At 41.8% G+C, this 14,395-nt stretch overlaps 1 long non-coding RNA gene and 1 pseudogene across 3 annotated transcripts in view; both read left to right on the forward strand.

Moving 5' to 3' along the window:
* LOC135057590 (uncharacterized) overlaps positions 1–14,395 on the forward strand; it is a 353,032-nt gene that overhangs the window by 142,468 nt on the left and 196,169 nt on the right. The gene's annotated exons all lie outside the window — the stretch shown is intronic.
* LOC134895490 (5S ribosomal RNA) lies at positions 10,650–10,768 on the forward strand (annotated as a pseudogene).

Consider the following 14,395-nt stretch of genomic DNA (forward strand, 5'->3'; position numbering starts at 1 on the left):
ACTGTATTTGATTTGCCTGTCTGTAACTTGTACTGTATCTGTTCTGCACTGTATCTGACCTGCACTGTACTGATCCTGCACTGTATCCAACTCACACTGTTTCTGACCTGCACTGTATCTGACAGACATTGTATCCAACCCACACTGTATTCGACCCACACTGTATCTGACCTGCACTGTTACCTGCACTGTATCTGACCTGTACTGTATCCAACCTGCACTGTAACCTACACTGTAACCCGACCCGCAAGTTGGGGAGATTTTGGGGAACTGCTCAACAAAAGACTGATTAATTGGGGCTTGACATGGGCACAGAGTGTCAGTCATCAGTGACCAGGGCCCCCAGGAGGGAGGTACAGATTGAGCACTAAGAATAGGCATGTGCTGGGGGCATGTGCACTTGTGTAGGTAACATTCACATATGCTGTTGCTATTGTACATGGTTTAAGGTTTTTTCTTTGCTAATAGTTAACTACTACTGCTTTAGAGCAATGCTATGCCACACACAATTCTTAGAAAATGTCTTTGTTGTCTTGGTTTCAAGTGAAAGTACTTGCGAGTTAGTTTGATAATTTATCGCTAATACATTACTAATTAGCAAGACATTTTTAACAGAAACAACTGCCGTGCGTTTGTGCCACTGCTCTGCTTCTGAGTTTAGCCAACCTTTGGCCTATGTTGGTGTACAAAATTGTGAGCTTTGAGGTGGTCAAAATGTACTGGAAATGAATGGAAATTAATGTTATTGAGGTTAATAATACTGTACAAACAAAAAAAGGTCCAAATTATGTGATGTTAGGAGTTTTAAAATACAGGCCCACAACCAAAACCAGTAAGGGATGTTTTGACAAAACCAAAACCAGATACAAAACATGAAAGAAATACAGATCAAAAACTAAAACACGGGAGTCGGCGCTACATCTTTTTTATAGATGGAAAAACCACTGCATTCTGGAAAACCTTTTGGCTTCATAAATTGACTCTGACATACAGTATAAATTTTACAAGTTTTCTGATTATTTTATTAATTTGGATAATGTACTGTTGATTTTGTAAAATAATTATCTAAGGTAATAACTCCAGCTATACCCAAAGCTACTTCTGTAATAACAAAAAAATACTGCAGATCTACACAAACATGGTCAGTTTGCTTCACAGTACAGATTCTTTCATCTCTTACTGTAAGTGGGATTTTTACAAAGCACACTAGAGCTGTAACAGGCATGCAGCCAATCGGAGTGAAATGTATTAGCCCTTACTGATTACACAATATACACTGCCTCATTTCACAAAGTTAGACTGCTCATGTTGTGAGTGATAGTGAGGAAATCAGATGGATGATGAGATTTTAAGTTATCTTCATTATGATGATGATTATATTCTAGTAAACAGATGGGAGTAAAATAGCAGAAAATTAGGTTTTAATGACTAGCACTGAATTGGTCCACTACTGTATAATAACTGTACAAGCGTGTGTATGTGTATATATAATATATATATATATATATATATATAATATGAGAGAGAGAGACTGTGCAGTAGATACAGTAGTGTGACACTATCACTAAGGATAGCATTGATGAACAGGCTATTCAGTGTGTGGCCGGAGGGATCTGCCTGCGTAAAGAACAAAAAGGAGGTGTGTGTCCACATCTAGAGGCTGTCCTTTGCACAGAGCCCAGTTGAGGCTGCTGATGGACACAGTCAGAAAGTCCAGATGGGGCTGCAGTCAGAGTAAAACCGTCCAGGAGGCCAGGGTCAGGTGTGGAATATGCAGGGAGATCCCTAAGCCTCTGACACTGTGCTTGGGAAGTGGGTGGCAGTCAAACCAAGACAGGCTGGAGCCTATGATATACTTGGTGAGACTTTAGGGGCAAAGCAGTGAATCCATGCCCTGAATGGAGGGGCTACTGTAGGATGTTTTTATTTTATTTCTGCTGACAGTAAAGCATTATTTATTTTATTCACTGATAACACTGTGTGTGGACTCTGCCTATGCACCTAGAAACTGCACTAAACACACCCCTCTATTGAGATAATTACCCCATATCCTCACAATTGTAAGAGAAGTGACTTACAGGAGGGCTACGCAGAAAGTGGATTATGGCATCTCAATGGAAATATGGATGCTAAATGAAACTGCATTATGGAATGCTCATCAAGGAGGTGAGGGGGAACAAAAACAGTTTTAAAGTGTGTAAATGGGAAAATGTCTGCATCTTTGCAAAAATGTTATGCAATGTGTGAATGTATGGAGATTGATATGAGGTGTGAAATCACAAATATTGAAAATTTCTGCTAAAAAAAAAAGAAAAATTTGTTGCAGCAGGCAAAAGTTTAATGGAGAAATTGTGTTTATCTTGCTGGAAGCTCAAGTCTGTTTTACATTGTCAAACATTGGGTCACCACGCAGAGCCTGAGTGCCTCTGAAGATGCGCAGGCTGAGCTGCCCTCCCGGGGTGCATAGGCCGCTCCAGTAGCATGTGTGGTCACAACTGCTAATATATGCATGCCAGGAAAATGGCAGTCAGAACGGCCATGACACACCTGTGTTTTCATGAGCACTCCCCATTATTACCCCCAAACAATTACTTCCTTTCACTCACTTTGCAACTAACATCTTGCTGGAACCGCACTCACAAATTACGTACTGTGTGTGCACACTGTGGCGCATACACACAGGGATGCCAAGAGAAATCCTGGGCCTTGGTACAACAACTTTCTGGGCCCCCCACCACCCCTGGTGGGGGTGTGACCACAGCATGCTGCGGGCATGGCCATACTTCTTTGGGGGTGTGTCTAGCACATAAGCATCCACTCACAGGAGCATGACATGCCTCCCAGCCAGGGCAGTAGAGAACCTGGCTGTGCCCAGGTATTTTTCAGGGGAGCATAGCCTAATCACAGGAGATGTGGGCCTGGGCCCCTCCATCAGACTTGGGTCCAGGTAATTTATAACCTCTCCCCCCCCCCCCCCCTCTCTGCGGCACTGCATACACGTGATATACAGGCAGAGGCAGTCGCTGGGCGGGAGAAGGGAGCCACCGTTTTGTGGGCGTGTTCCGACCAACACCGACAAGGCCGTACCGCACAGAGGGTGGACCGCAGCGGCTGTGTGATGTCACACACAGCTGCTGTGACCAGAGCAGCGACTAGTAGCACCTGGCTAACACGAAAAAGCTGCACTGGCCAGGAGCTACTCTTGAAGTGCAAAAGCATCGCTGCTGTGCAATGCTTTTGCACTTCTGCGAGGGGGCAGGAACTGACATGTGGGGCGGGCTAGCCCTGTGCTGGGCATTCCCCCACATGTCTGTGTTCCTGATCGTAGCTGTGCTAAATTTAGCACAGCTACAATCAAGTCAGAATCACCCCCTAAATACATGTTCTTCACATAATTCACTTATTATAAACAAAAATTAAAATTTCTGAGCGTTTTTTGGAGAAATTTTTTTGTCAGTTAAGTGGTTAAACAAGTGTATGCAAAAAGAGCATAGGAAGTTAAGGCTTTTAAATAGACATATTTTGAGGCATTGTTGAATTACGTCAGTCATTTGGATCTTTAGCAGGCAGTGGAAGATTAAAGTACAAAGGGAAATCAGAATGACGCAGAGCTCACACAAGTTAATATGGTGGCTTTAGCTCTGGTGGTAAAAGAAAAAAATTCTTGAATTGTGTCCTCACAAAAAACAAACCTGGAAGATTGTGACTTACAGAAAGATTATTTGGCTGAGGAACAGTGGCGGTTCTTGCCACGGGCAAGCGGTACTTTTGCCCGGGGCGCCGCCTTCCGGAGGGCGCCGGCGCCATCCGGAGGGCGCCGCACCAGGGCAAGATCCGCCACTGTGCCCCCCGCAGTGCCCTGCTGTGCCCCCCCCCCGCTTTGAAGGGAACCAGACGCGTAGCGTCTAGTTTCCCTTCATTGAGAGGACTTTAGTTGTGTGGTGCGCGATGACGTCATCGCGCACCGCACAGCAAAGGTCCTCTCCATGAAGAAAAACTAGACGCTACGGTCTAGTTTCCCTTCATGTAGAGGACCTTTGCTGTGCGATGACGTCATCGCGCACCGCACAGCATAGTGGCCAGACACTAGGGGTCATAATTGACCTCTAGTGTCTATGCTGTTCTATGGGAGAGACGTAATAACGTCTCTCCCATAGATCGAAGAGCGGCGGCGCCGGCGGATGGGGGTCTGCAGCGGTCTGGATCAGGAACGGGGATGGTAAGTATACTTTTTATTTTTTTTTATTTTTCTTTCAGTGTCGTGACCACGCCCCCATTCGAAGCCACGCCCCCATATTTTGCCCGGGGCGCCACAAGACTAAGAACCGGCCCTGCTGAGGAGCTATGTTAAGTAAAAGAGAAATTTCTCCAGATGCTGCAGACCAAGTGGAAGAATGGCCATGGAGTTTGGCCATCTTGAAGCAAGTTATAAAGAGCAAACACAGGCATTCTTATCTGACTTGGCAGCCAGAGCAAATTCAGAGTACAATGTATGGATAAAACAGATGTATGTCTGTAGGAAAGTCTGCATAAAGCAGTAGAACAAAGTGAAGCTTTGTAGAGTCAACTTAATCATGCACATGGCATGTCTGTAAAATTGTTCTTGAGACAATAAAAACCTTGAGAAGTGTCTGTTAAGTATCCAGGGCCAGTCACAAAATCTTGAAATGGAAATAAATGCCAGAGAACTGGAACAGCTGTGTAAATTAAACATGGCAGAGTCTGAAATAGTTTTACAAAAGTTGAGACTTGCTGAATTTGAAGATACTGTATGGAGAGCAATCTTCTGCAGTCAGAGAACAAGTTGGATGGCACCTTGGGAAAAATTACCTAGTTGGAAGTGCAGCTGTCTTCAAATTTGCACGTGTCAGTGGGAAAAGCAGAACAGAAAAATAAATTGGGCAACACACTGAAATTTGATTCTGAACCAATAATGGCATCTGATGTCTTCACTGAACCTGAGCAAAGTAAAATGTTACAGAAGGATGATATCTGTCAGCAGTGGTTTGACAATGCAGATGTCCTCATTGGATGTCACAGTGTGCAAGAAGAGACTGACTTATCAAAACTGAGAAACTCCCTGAAGGATTGTGTTGCAGAAGTGGTTGAGGTACCTTGCAGTGACATTCATCTTCCAGTTACAGCTGGAGTAGTGAAGTTCTCCAAAAAAAAGGGTTCCAGTTCCAGATAATTAAGTTGTGTCTAAATTTGGTTATGAAGAACTAACAAATACAGATAGTGATTGTTTCTTTCTTGATGTAAAGGTACAGGATATACGGTATCCGGTTGACAGACAGACAGTGTCTAGTTAGACAGAAAAATGATAGACACCATATGTTAGACAGACATTAGATCGACAGGATCAAAAGGTCGACAGGGTGAAAAGGTCGACATGAAAAAGGTAGACAGTAAAAAATATTGTCATGGTCAAAATGTCGATAGGGTCAAAAGGTCAACATGAAAATGGTCGACATAAAAAAGACAAATGTTTTTTTTTAAATTTAACATGTTTTTGGACTATTCATACCTTCTCTATCCATGTCGGCATAGAGTTGGTTATAAACCTTGTGGCGAGCGCAGCGAGCCACCGAGCCTGAAGCATGGCGAGCGTATGCCTTTCTACAATTGGGGGTCCCAGATGACAAAAATATCCACACAAACCACAAAAATGCAAAAAACATGGTGTCTACCTTTTTCATGTCGACCATTTTCATGTCGACCTTTTGACCCTGTCAACCTTTTGTACTATCTACCTTTTCCATGTTGAACTTGTCTATCTAGAGGTCGAGAAAGGATCTGGAATGGGTTCTGATGGCCAGGACGGATTTGTAGAATTCCAAGAGCAACACATCACTCGAGCAAAGGCGAGTATCAGAAAATGATCTGGTAGTCAGGGAACTAGGAGGCACTGTGAAGGGTTATTGGCTAAGGAAAATTGCATTTGTAAAAATTGTGAGAACATAGTTGAGGATGGGTGCCTCCAGAGATGTCAGTCCAGCCTTAATATCAACATGGACCGTCATCCATTGAGTGACTACCACTCACTAGTGGGTAAGGTTTTAAACCAAACAGAATGCTGGGTGTGCTCACAAGTACCTCAAGGTCAGAGCAAGTCAGGATTAGTACCGTACCCTTTAGCAATAGATGAGGTACTCGAATTACGGGGTGGGAGACCGGTGGACAAGAAATGTAATATTTCTAGGCCCCCTAGCTTGAAGCTCCACCAGTATCATGTAGATAGATCCTTGTTATGTTTCAACATTTCCAATTCCCGAAAACCAGGAAATTGGGAGGTGACATGGAATAACCAGACCATGGCCTTTTCGCATAGAGCTGATAGGATACCCATAGACTCTAAACTTGTACGCCAAATAGCCAACAGTGAAAGGTATTTTCGGTATAGGTATATTCAAGGAAGCAAGACCATGCGGGTTGGAGAAGTATCACCAGGGTATTGTGCTCATATCATACAGCCTGATACTTGTACTGAACAGATGAGAGAACTAGGGATTGGGTTTTTAACTTGGAAAGTTTGTAAAATGGTAATGTCATATTCTGTCCCATATGTTCTCCCCGATGATGCCTATTTCATATGTGGGAGGAAGGCGTATAAGTGTCTTGCCCCAAACTCAGAGGGATTGTGTTACATTGGAAGAGTGTTGCCAGAGGTCATGACCATAACCCATGATAAGATGAAAGACGTTCACCGCAGTGCTCAGGCTCCTTATACTCATACTCATTATGAACACATCGTTAAGAGACACCTCATAGATAGGACAGAGCACATAGCCTCTGATTTGATCCACGAATCCACCGGGATTCAATTCAACGTCACCCGTGTGGCCGGAGGAACTATAAATTATAGTTATATCCATGCGCTAGCGAACTTGATAGATAATATCACTGAGATGTATGACGACACCTTCAGGTATACAGGAAGGGAGTTATAAGCTTGCAAGAAGGAATTGATCCAGCACAGGATGGTCCTTAATTATGTCACAGCCATGACGGGTGGGTACTGTGTCACTTTGGCAACTCAATATGGTGTGAAGTGCTGCACGTATATTACAAACAGCACTGATGACCCAACCGATATCATCGATCAAAAGATGGACGATATCTTGCAGTTGAAGTGGGAGTTCCGAAGAAGACACAACCTTACGCTGACTGCTGTGAGTAATGAACTTACCGGCTGGGTCTCATGGTTGGACCCACGCAATTGGTTCTCAGGTTTAGGAGAATGGGCTCAAAATTTTATTATGAGTAGGAAAGTTTCTCCTTTGTATCCTGGGAGTCGTCATAATTTTTGTCTTGATATTTAGGTGTGTTCGAATTCTAATGCGGCACAAGCACGGCACAAATTTGATGAGTTTAAGGAGCGGGGGCATTGTTAAAGCAACAGATTTAATTTATGACCCATCCATAGAGACAATGTTATGATAGAGATTGCAAGTGAATTCCATGGCCCGTTTCTTTCACCCGTTTTTCCTTTGTCTCCCCCTTTGCCCAGATACACCGATCCGGAAAAGACATCAACTACACCCAAGAATGATTACGAAAATTTTATGTGAATGTATTTTAGATATGTGTCTTATCTTCATCTCTACAACCTTCAGTTAGTGACGCACATAGTCGACAGGTGATATACACATATATTAGCACTCACATATGTTCCCCCTCCATGTATCATCAACTAAATGTGCACCCCATTTGTTGGAACAAGAAGCCGAAAAGAGCTCGGTAGTGTTTGTTGGCCCACTTACAGACCCTTAATACGGGATAAGAAGGATTTAATGTATACTTCGCAATACCTCGAAGCTTATCTAGAACATATATGGCACGATGATACATGCCCCTCAGACATGGATTCATACATACATGCTTTTACTATCCCACTAGGTCATACATTTTCCGCCTTCACCTCTCCTCCTACCATCCAATCATCTGTAGATATTGTATTGTATATATTTCTGTTTAGTGTTTAGATAGTGGCAGTTATTGTTGACTGCCAAAGGATGGACTGTCAAAGTCGAAAAATATTGTAGTACACACAGCACGTACTAACCACACACATATGCCTGCTGCGCGTGCACTTGTTCCGCCGTGCGTGCACATATCCGCAATTTGCGTATGATCGCTCCCGCGGTCCTGCGCGTGGTATGGGTATTTACGGCGGAGTTTGTGAGCGCATAGAGGGTTATCAAAACATTACATATTTAATCCAAATAGTGCACATTGTACACATAGCCACCCTGCACCACATCAGCAAGTATCAACAGTTTAAATGATTCCAGGACTAAGGGATTCGCCTTTGCATGATAGGAAGGGACAGACTAAGGTGATAAGGTGATGTCTAGTATCCAGCTGTAGGGTATTTTAAGGGTAACATTCCAGTGTTGGTTAGAGGAAGATCGCATGTTCCTGCGTATAGTTATGTGCAGAAGTAGAAAATAGATATAAACTGTATTTACTGTATATTGTGTATGCGGCGGGAATCCAGAGGAGACCACCCACAAGAGCAGTTGGGAAAGACATCGCCCACCTTTTCAAATCAACCTATGACCTCTCCTGTAATGTAAAGATGCATCTCTGTGTCCAATGGACAAAGGGATTACAGTAACCATTGTATTGTTTATGGAAGTAGTGTATAAAAAGCCTGTTGCTGCCTGGCCGGTCAGAAGACTCTTAACGCTATCTACCTGATGAGCTGAGGACTGGACCAGGTTGCGCAAGCGAATATTCTCATGTATGTACATTGACTGTAGCCATTTTACTCTGTTGTATTTTGTAGTGTATAAATTGTATTGTTATCCCCTTCCAGATATATACGCTGAGGTTTCGGAGCCCAGTGTTTAACTACAAATCGGTGTTGTGTCCTCCTTTCCCTGCTAGGGTTTAAAGCGTATTACATTACCTAACTGTATAAGGTTTAAGAGTGTATTGATAAGGTGTGTACGCACTGCGGGTACTTTATACCGTCAGCGCTGCATAAGGTTTAAGGTGTAACATCATTGCAGTGCTTTGCTGCATCCAGTTTAGAGTGTAATAATATCATTGCATTGCATTACGAATAAGGTTTAAAGTATATCAGGAGTGTGTGCGCGCTGTGTGTACTTTGTACCCCCAGCGCGGCGTTTGTACGCTAAGTCCGTACAAGGTACAGGACTCTGTACGCAAATAGTGTACAGAGTACGTAGCGTGTGTACTAAGTCTAGCGGCCGCAGCGGCTCCATGTTAAAAGTGTGTTTAAAGGTATAGCTTTATGGTTTAAGATAATATTGACATTATCAACAATGAAGGAAAATTCCTTTATTATGTGAAGAAAAGTATTTAAGACATCATTTTTTACTAGTAAAATTTAAAACATAGTTACCCACAAGGATGATCCATAGAAAATAAGGAAAATACGAGAAAAATGTTAAAATGTTCTGGTCTTTTTTTCACAGAAAGTGATTGAAAAGGTTGTAGACACTTGGTTGTCTTACCCCCAATTCCACTGACCAATACAGAATTTCTGTATTGATGGGACCAAAGAATGGTCACGAAAATAGTGATAGATATGTCCAATTAGGACCACTTAATTTAAGTCAATATATTAGAATCTATTGGTCACCAATGATAAGCACCTGACCGCTGACTGATACCACGTATATTGATATAGACTGGACGTTAAACTACAATATAGAAGAATTTGATAATTAGAAAACCCGGAAGTGAACAAGCCCAGACGGGCGAAACACATCTTCCATGGTGGGACCTGTTATGGAAGGATCCCTTGGCACCATCTTTCACACCTGATGATGCCCTGACATTCTCACTGTGACATCTCAGCTTGGAGTATCGTAAGCCTGCATCTGTCCTGTGAACATACTTCACAGACAGCAATACATTTACCTTATATATCTATACTCTTTTACACTGTACCAGAGCAGTTAGCTTCGTGCTACAACATTTAATTAATTTTTTTAAGGCTGCGGGTCTAGTTTTCAAATTGAGGCAAATACATTACTATCTTGCCCTATTATTCTGCGATTCCTAGCACTTGGCAGACACCTTGTGCCAAAACCTTTTGAGTTTGCAGATATCTTGTTTGAGTACAAATAGGGGCAAGCCGACTGTTATATTGCCTTATCTACTGGAATTTTCAGTATTATCTCAGATAACTGATAACAAAACCGTATTATTGTATGTTTTGCTTTACTCTGGATAAAATGGAATATTGTACCAGTTATACATTTTTCCTGTGAGGATCAGATTCTTATGTCTAATTTGCTTGCTAAGAATAGCACCTGGTGTCAGGAGCATAATATCATTAATGGTGACATATATATTTTTGAGACCTGACCTGACGTTTAATACGGTATCGCTTTATTTGCATTGTTTCATTATACAGTTGGTAATAATTCAGTAACCTCTTTTCTTGGTTCTCTTCTCTGCATCTATTTTCGTGGACTCTCATCTACGATCCATGATGCACAATACCACGGATGTGGGATTTGTTGCACCGTGCCTAACGTAGAAAGCAGATCCACACTGTTTCATTTATCTTTACTTATTCATATCTTTCTCTTTTATCTAAAATTATATCCATACTTCTTACTAATTTCTTATATAGGTGCACTCTCATTGGTATACAGATCACATATTTCCTCTACTATCATACCACGCTGCTAATGCCTGATCTCATCCGATCTTGGAAGCCAAACAGCATTGGGCCAGGTTAGTACCCGGAGAGGTGACTTCCTGTGAATACCTGGTGTTGTAGAGTAGGAATTAATTTCCTCTTTATGTGAAATGTGACGCCAACAGCAGTATCACCACTGATTCTCCTTTTTTTTTTCTAATTATCAAATTCTTCTATACTGTAGTTTCACGTCCAGTCTATATCAATGTACGTGGTATCAGTCAGCGTTCAGGTGCTTATCATTGGTGACCAATAGAGTCCAATGTAATGACTTAAATTAAGTGGTCCTAATTAGACATATCTATCACTATTTTCGTGACCATTCTTTGGTCCCATCAATACAGAAATTCAGTACTGGTCAGTGGAATTGGGGGTAAGACAACCAAGTGTCCACAACCTTTTCAATCACTTTCTGTGAAAAAAAGACCAGAACATTTTAAATTTTTCTCGTATTTTCCTTATTTTCTATGGACCATACTTGTGGGTAACTATGTTTTACATTTTACTAATAAAAAATTATGTCTTAAATACTTTTCTTCACATAATAAAGGAATTTTCCTTCATTGTATAAGAGTGCGCCCACACAAGAGCCTTCTCTCTCTTCCAACGACAGTACATGTACTTTCTGGCTCTGGGCGCACCACCAACTAGGACAGTATCTAATAGAAAAAATTACAGATTATTTTTTTCTTTCCAAATTATAAGGGTATAATTGTCCAAATTTGGTTTTTTCATCCATGTTTGTATTACTTTGACCTGTGCCCGATTGCCCTTGGTTCTGTCAAAAAGTTTATATTGACAGTGTTGTGAAGAGTAATAGAGGTGAAACAATGTCTTCATGCAACCCAGATGGAACATGCAATGCAGCTGATTTTGTCTGTGAGAAAGTGAAGTTGTCTCACACTACAAAGCTAGAAGCAAGTAGACCAGTTAATCCGAATCTGAAAATGAAAACCTCTGTGGAGAGTGAACTTCATCCTGAGCTGATAGAACATGTTGAAGTGATTTATTATAGTTTCAAGACTCAAAAGGCAGATAAAAAGTGTAGAATGTACATACTGTATATTCAGATTGAATGCACCATATCAATATACCCATATTATGATCTTCTGGAAATAGAATTTCCACTTCAAATAGTTCTGCAAAGGAATCATAGGCTATGACTATAGTATATTGTTTCCACAATTTTTCTTTTTAATTTAAAAAAATTATAAAGTACTGTAGTTGCTTACAGTGTATAAGAACATATAATGCTTATCTAAATCAGTTTCTACACAGACAACAAAAAGATCCCAGATATCAGTTGCCCAAAACTGCTTGGTCTAAATCAGGCATGTCAAACTCAAAATCCCAACTGGGCCGAATTATCAAGGTCTAAGTTTTGTGTACGCTACCCTGGGGTGGCTGGCCTGTGCCAGTTTGTGGGGTTTTGCACCCAAGACTTGGATACAGTATTAAGGACCACCAGTCATTAGTTGGAGCCTTGTGGCTTGCCATATATTTATAAATATGTAACTAAGCCCTCTGGATTTTGATTATATATAGTTTTTCAAGTCATGTTACCAATATAGTTTGATGTGCTGGGGGACACCGGGGGTTAATTCCATTCCGTCTCTTGCTTAGAATTAAACCTCCCTTTCAAGCACCTGAAGTATATTGTCAAATTGATATGAGCAACTTACATTCTGTTTTGCTATGACTTAACTGTTTGCAGAAATCATATTGTTTGCAGGGCTCTGGTGAAGGTTTTTATGCCTTTCACTGTTAAAAGCTGTTTCATTGTCCAAACAATACCATCAGGTGAAAATAATTTAATATATATATACTATCTATCTATCTATCTATCTATCTATCTATCTATCTATCTATCTATCTATCTTTTATTTATTTATTTATTGTAAGCTAAGTGGTACTATAAATTATAGGGACTGGCTAGTTCAGAAACCAGGCATGTGCAGGTTCTGGCTCATTGATGATCAGCATTGTGAATAACAACAGATGGTTTGTGCCCAGAATTCACCAAACTAGGCATATTTACACAAATATTTGCTAAATGTGGAGCCATCTACTCCATAATATTCTAAAAACTTTTTTTTCAATTTATATGGTAAAGCAAAGGTAAAAAAAAACATACCCCAAACTATGACTACATTGACAACAAAGTGTACTAGGAGTGTTCAATATCTTTGATTTACGTGTGCAGTATTTTTCTAGTACATTGCAGGCTGTTTGCTTTAGAGGCAAATATATATTTCTCCGGCAGGGTACACAGGTTATCTACAGGATAACATTGGGATATGATGAAGTTGCAGTGGATTTGCACCAGTCAGTCAAAGCTTTTCGGCCTCCCAGCATGCAATGGGCATGTCCATATATCCCTGCCTCCTGGCTCAGACAAATCAGTTTTTTGTTTGGTGCGGCAGGAGCCAGATCATGATCAATGGGCTGCTGATTTTTAGCGGCCATAAACTTTTCTTATTTTAAAGCGTCTTATACATACTTTAGAAAGATTCGCTCAAACAACTCTCCGCCGGGCTGCGACAATGCTTACCCATGAGTACAGTGCAGTTTTGGCGGGAGTCTGTGTTAGATATACTAGCAGGTCCATCAGACATTACCAGGATGTGTCCGGAGCATGGGGAAAAGGTAAGGCATCGGTTCCACTTAGAGGGGGAATACTGACACAGCCACACTGCTTTGGGAGGAGACTACCAAACAGTCGCTGATGCGGCTGCCACCTCGGGTGCACCAGCGCTAACCCTTAGGGATCATAGGCTCCAGGAATAGTATGAGGCCACAATCCCTAGGGTTGATGTTAGCAGTGGGGAGTCAGATGCTCTCCTGGTCGTCCCTCCCCAGGTTCATGACCAATTTCCTCTGAGTCTCCCGCCATGAACTGTTTTCCCGCTTTCGTCTGAGATGCTGTGTACTAAGGGACCCAGTCGCAGCATAGGCGGCTGTGTGAATGGTGCGTCAGTGTTTATTTGGGCGTCTTTGTTCATTATAGGTTCACGGAGCGGCGGTGTACACTAATAGCCAGGCTCGGACTGGCCCAAAGGGGTACAGGGGAAACCACCAGTGGGCCCCACTGCCTGGGGGCCCACCTCCTGCTATAAGGATCAGGTTCACTTGAATTATACATTATACATATGTTACCTTATACTGGACTATGGTGTATTTTCTACAGTGCATTGCTGTTATTAATCTCTCACATTATCATTGATGCAGCAGCTTCATTTACTGTAAATATTTATGAAGGGGCCCAATAGTTGCACACTCTAATGGTTAGTCAAACCAATGAGGTGGCCGGCCACAACCCCTCTGCAGACTGGCCACACCCCTAACATGAGCCCCTACCATTGCATTTCTCCGGCGGGCCCTATATGCCCAAGTCCGACACTGCTAATAGCGTCTGGATCCACTGAGCATTCACAGATGTATTGATCGATCCTGGAAGTGGGGGAAGTTTTCCTGTATCCCACTCTACTGAGTATGGGTTACACAGCACTAAGTCTCTATCTACCTTTTGAGTATGAATAGTTGGAGAAGTCTGATGAGAATACTGTGGTTTCTATCGCTATGTGTCTGAATATGGTTATAACTTATAAAGTAATGCAGTAATATGTTTCTCCTACATACTTGAAATGGATCTGTAGTTGATTATGTGCTCATATTGCTTATTATACTAATGTATAACATGTGACTGACTGC

This window comes from Pseudophryne corroboree, chromosome 3, assembly GCF_028390025.1.
Source record: "Pseudophryne corroboree isolate aPseCor3 chromosome 3, aPseCor3.hap2, whole genome shotgun sequence".
Classification (NCBI taxonomy): Eukaryota; Metazoa; Chordata; class Amphibia; order Anura; family Myobatrachidae; genus Pseudophryne; species Pseudophryne corroboree.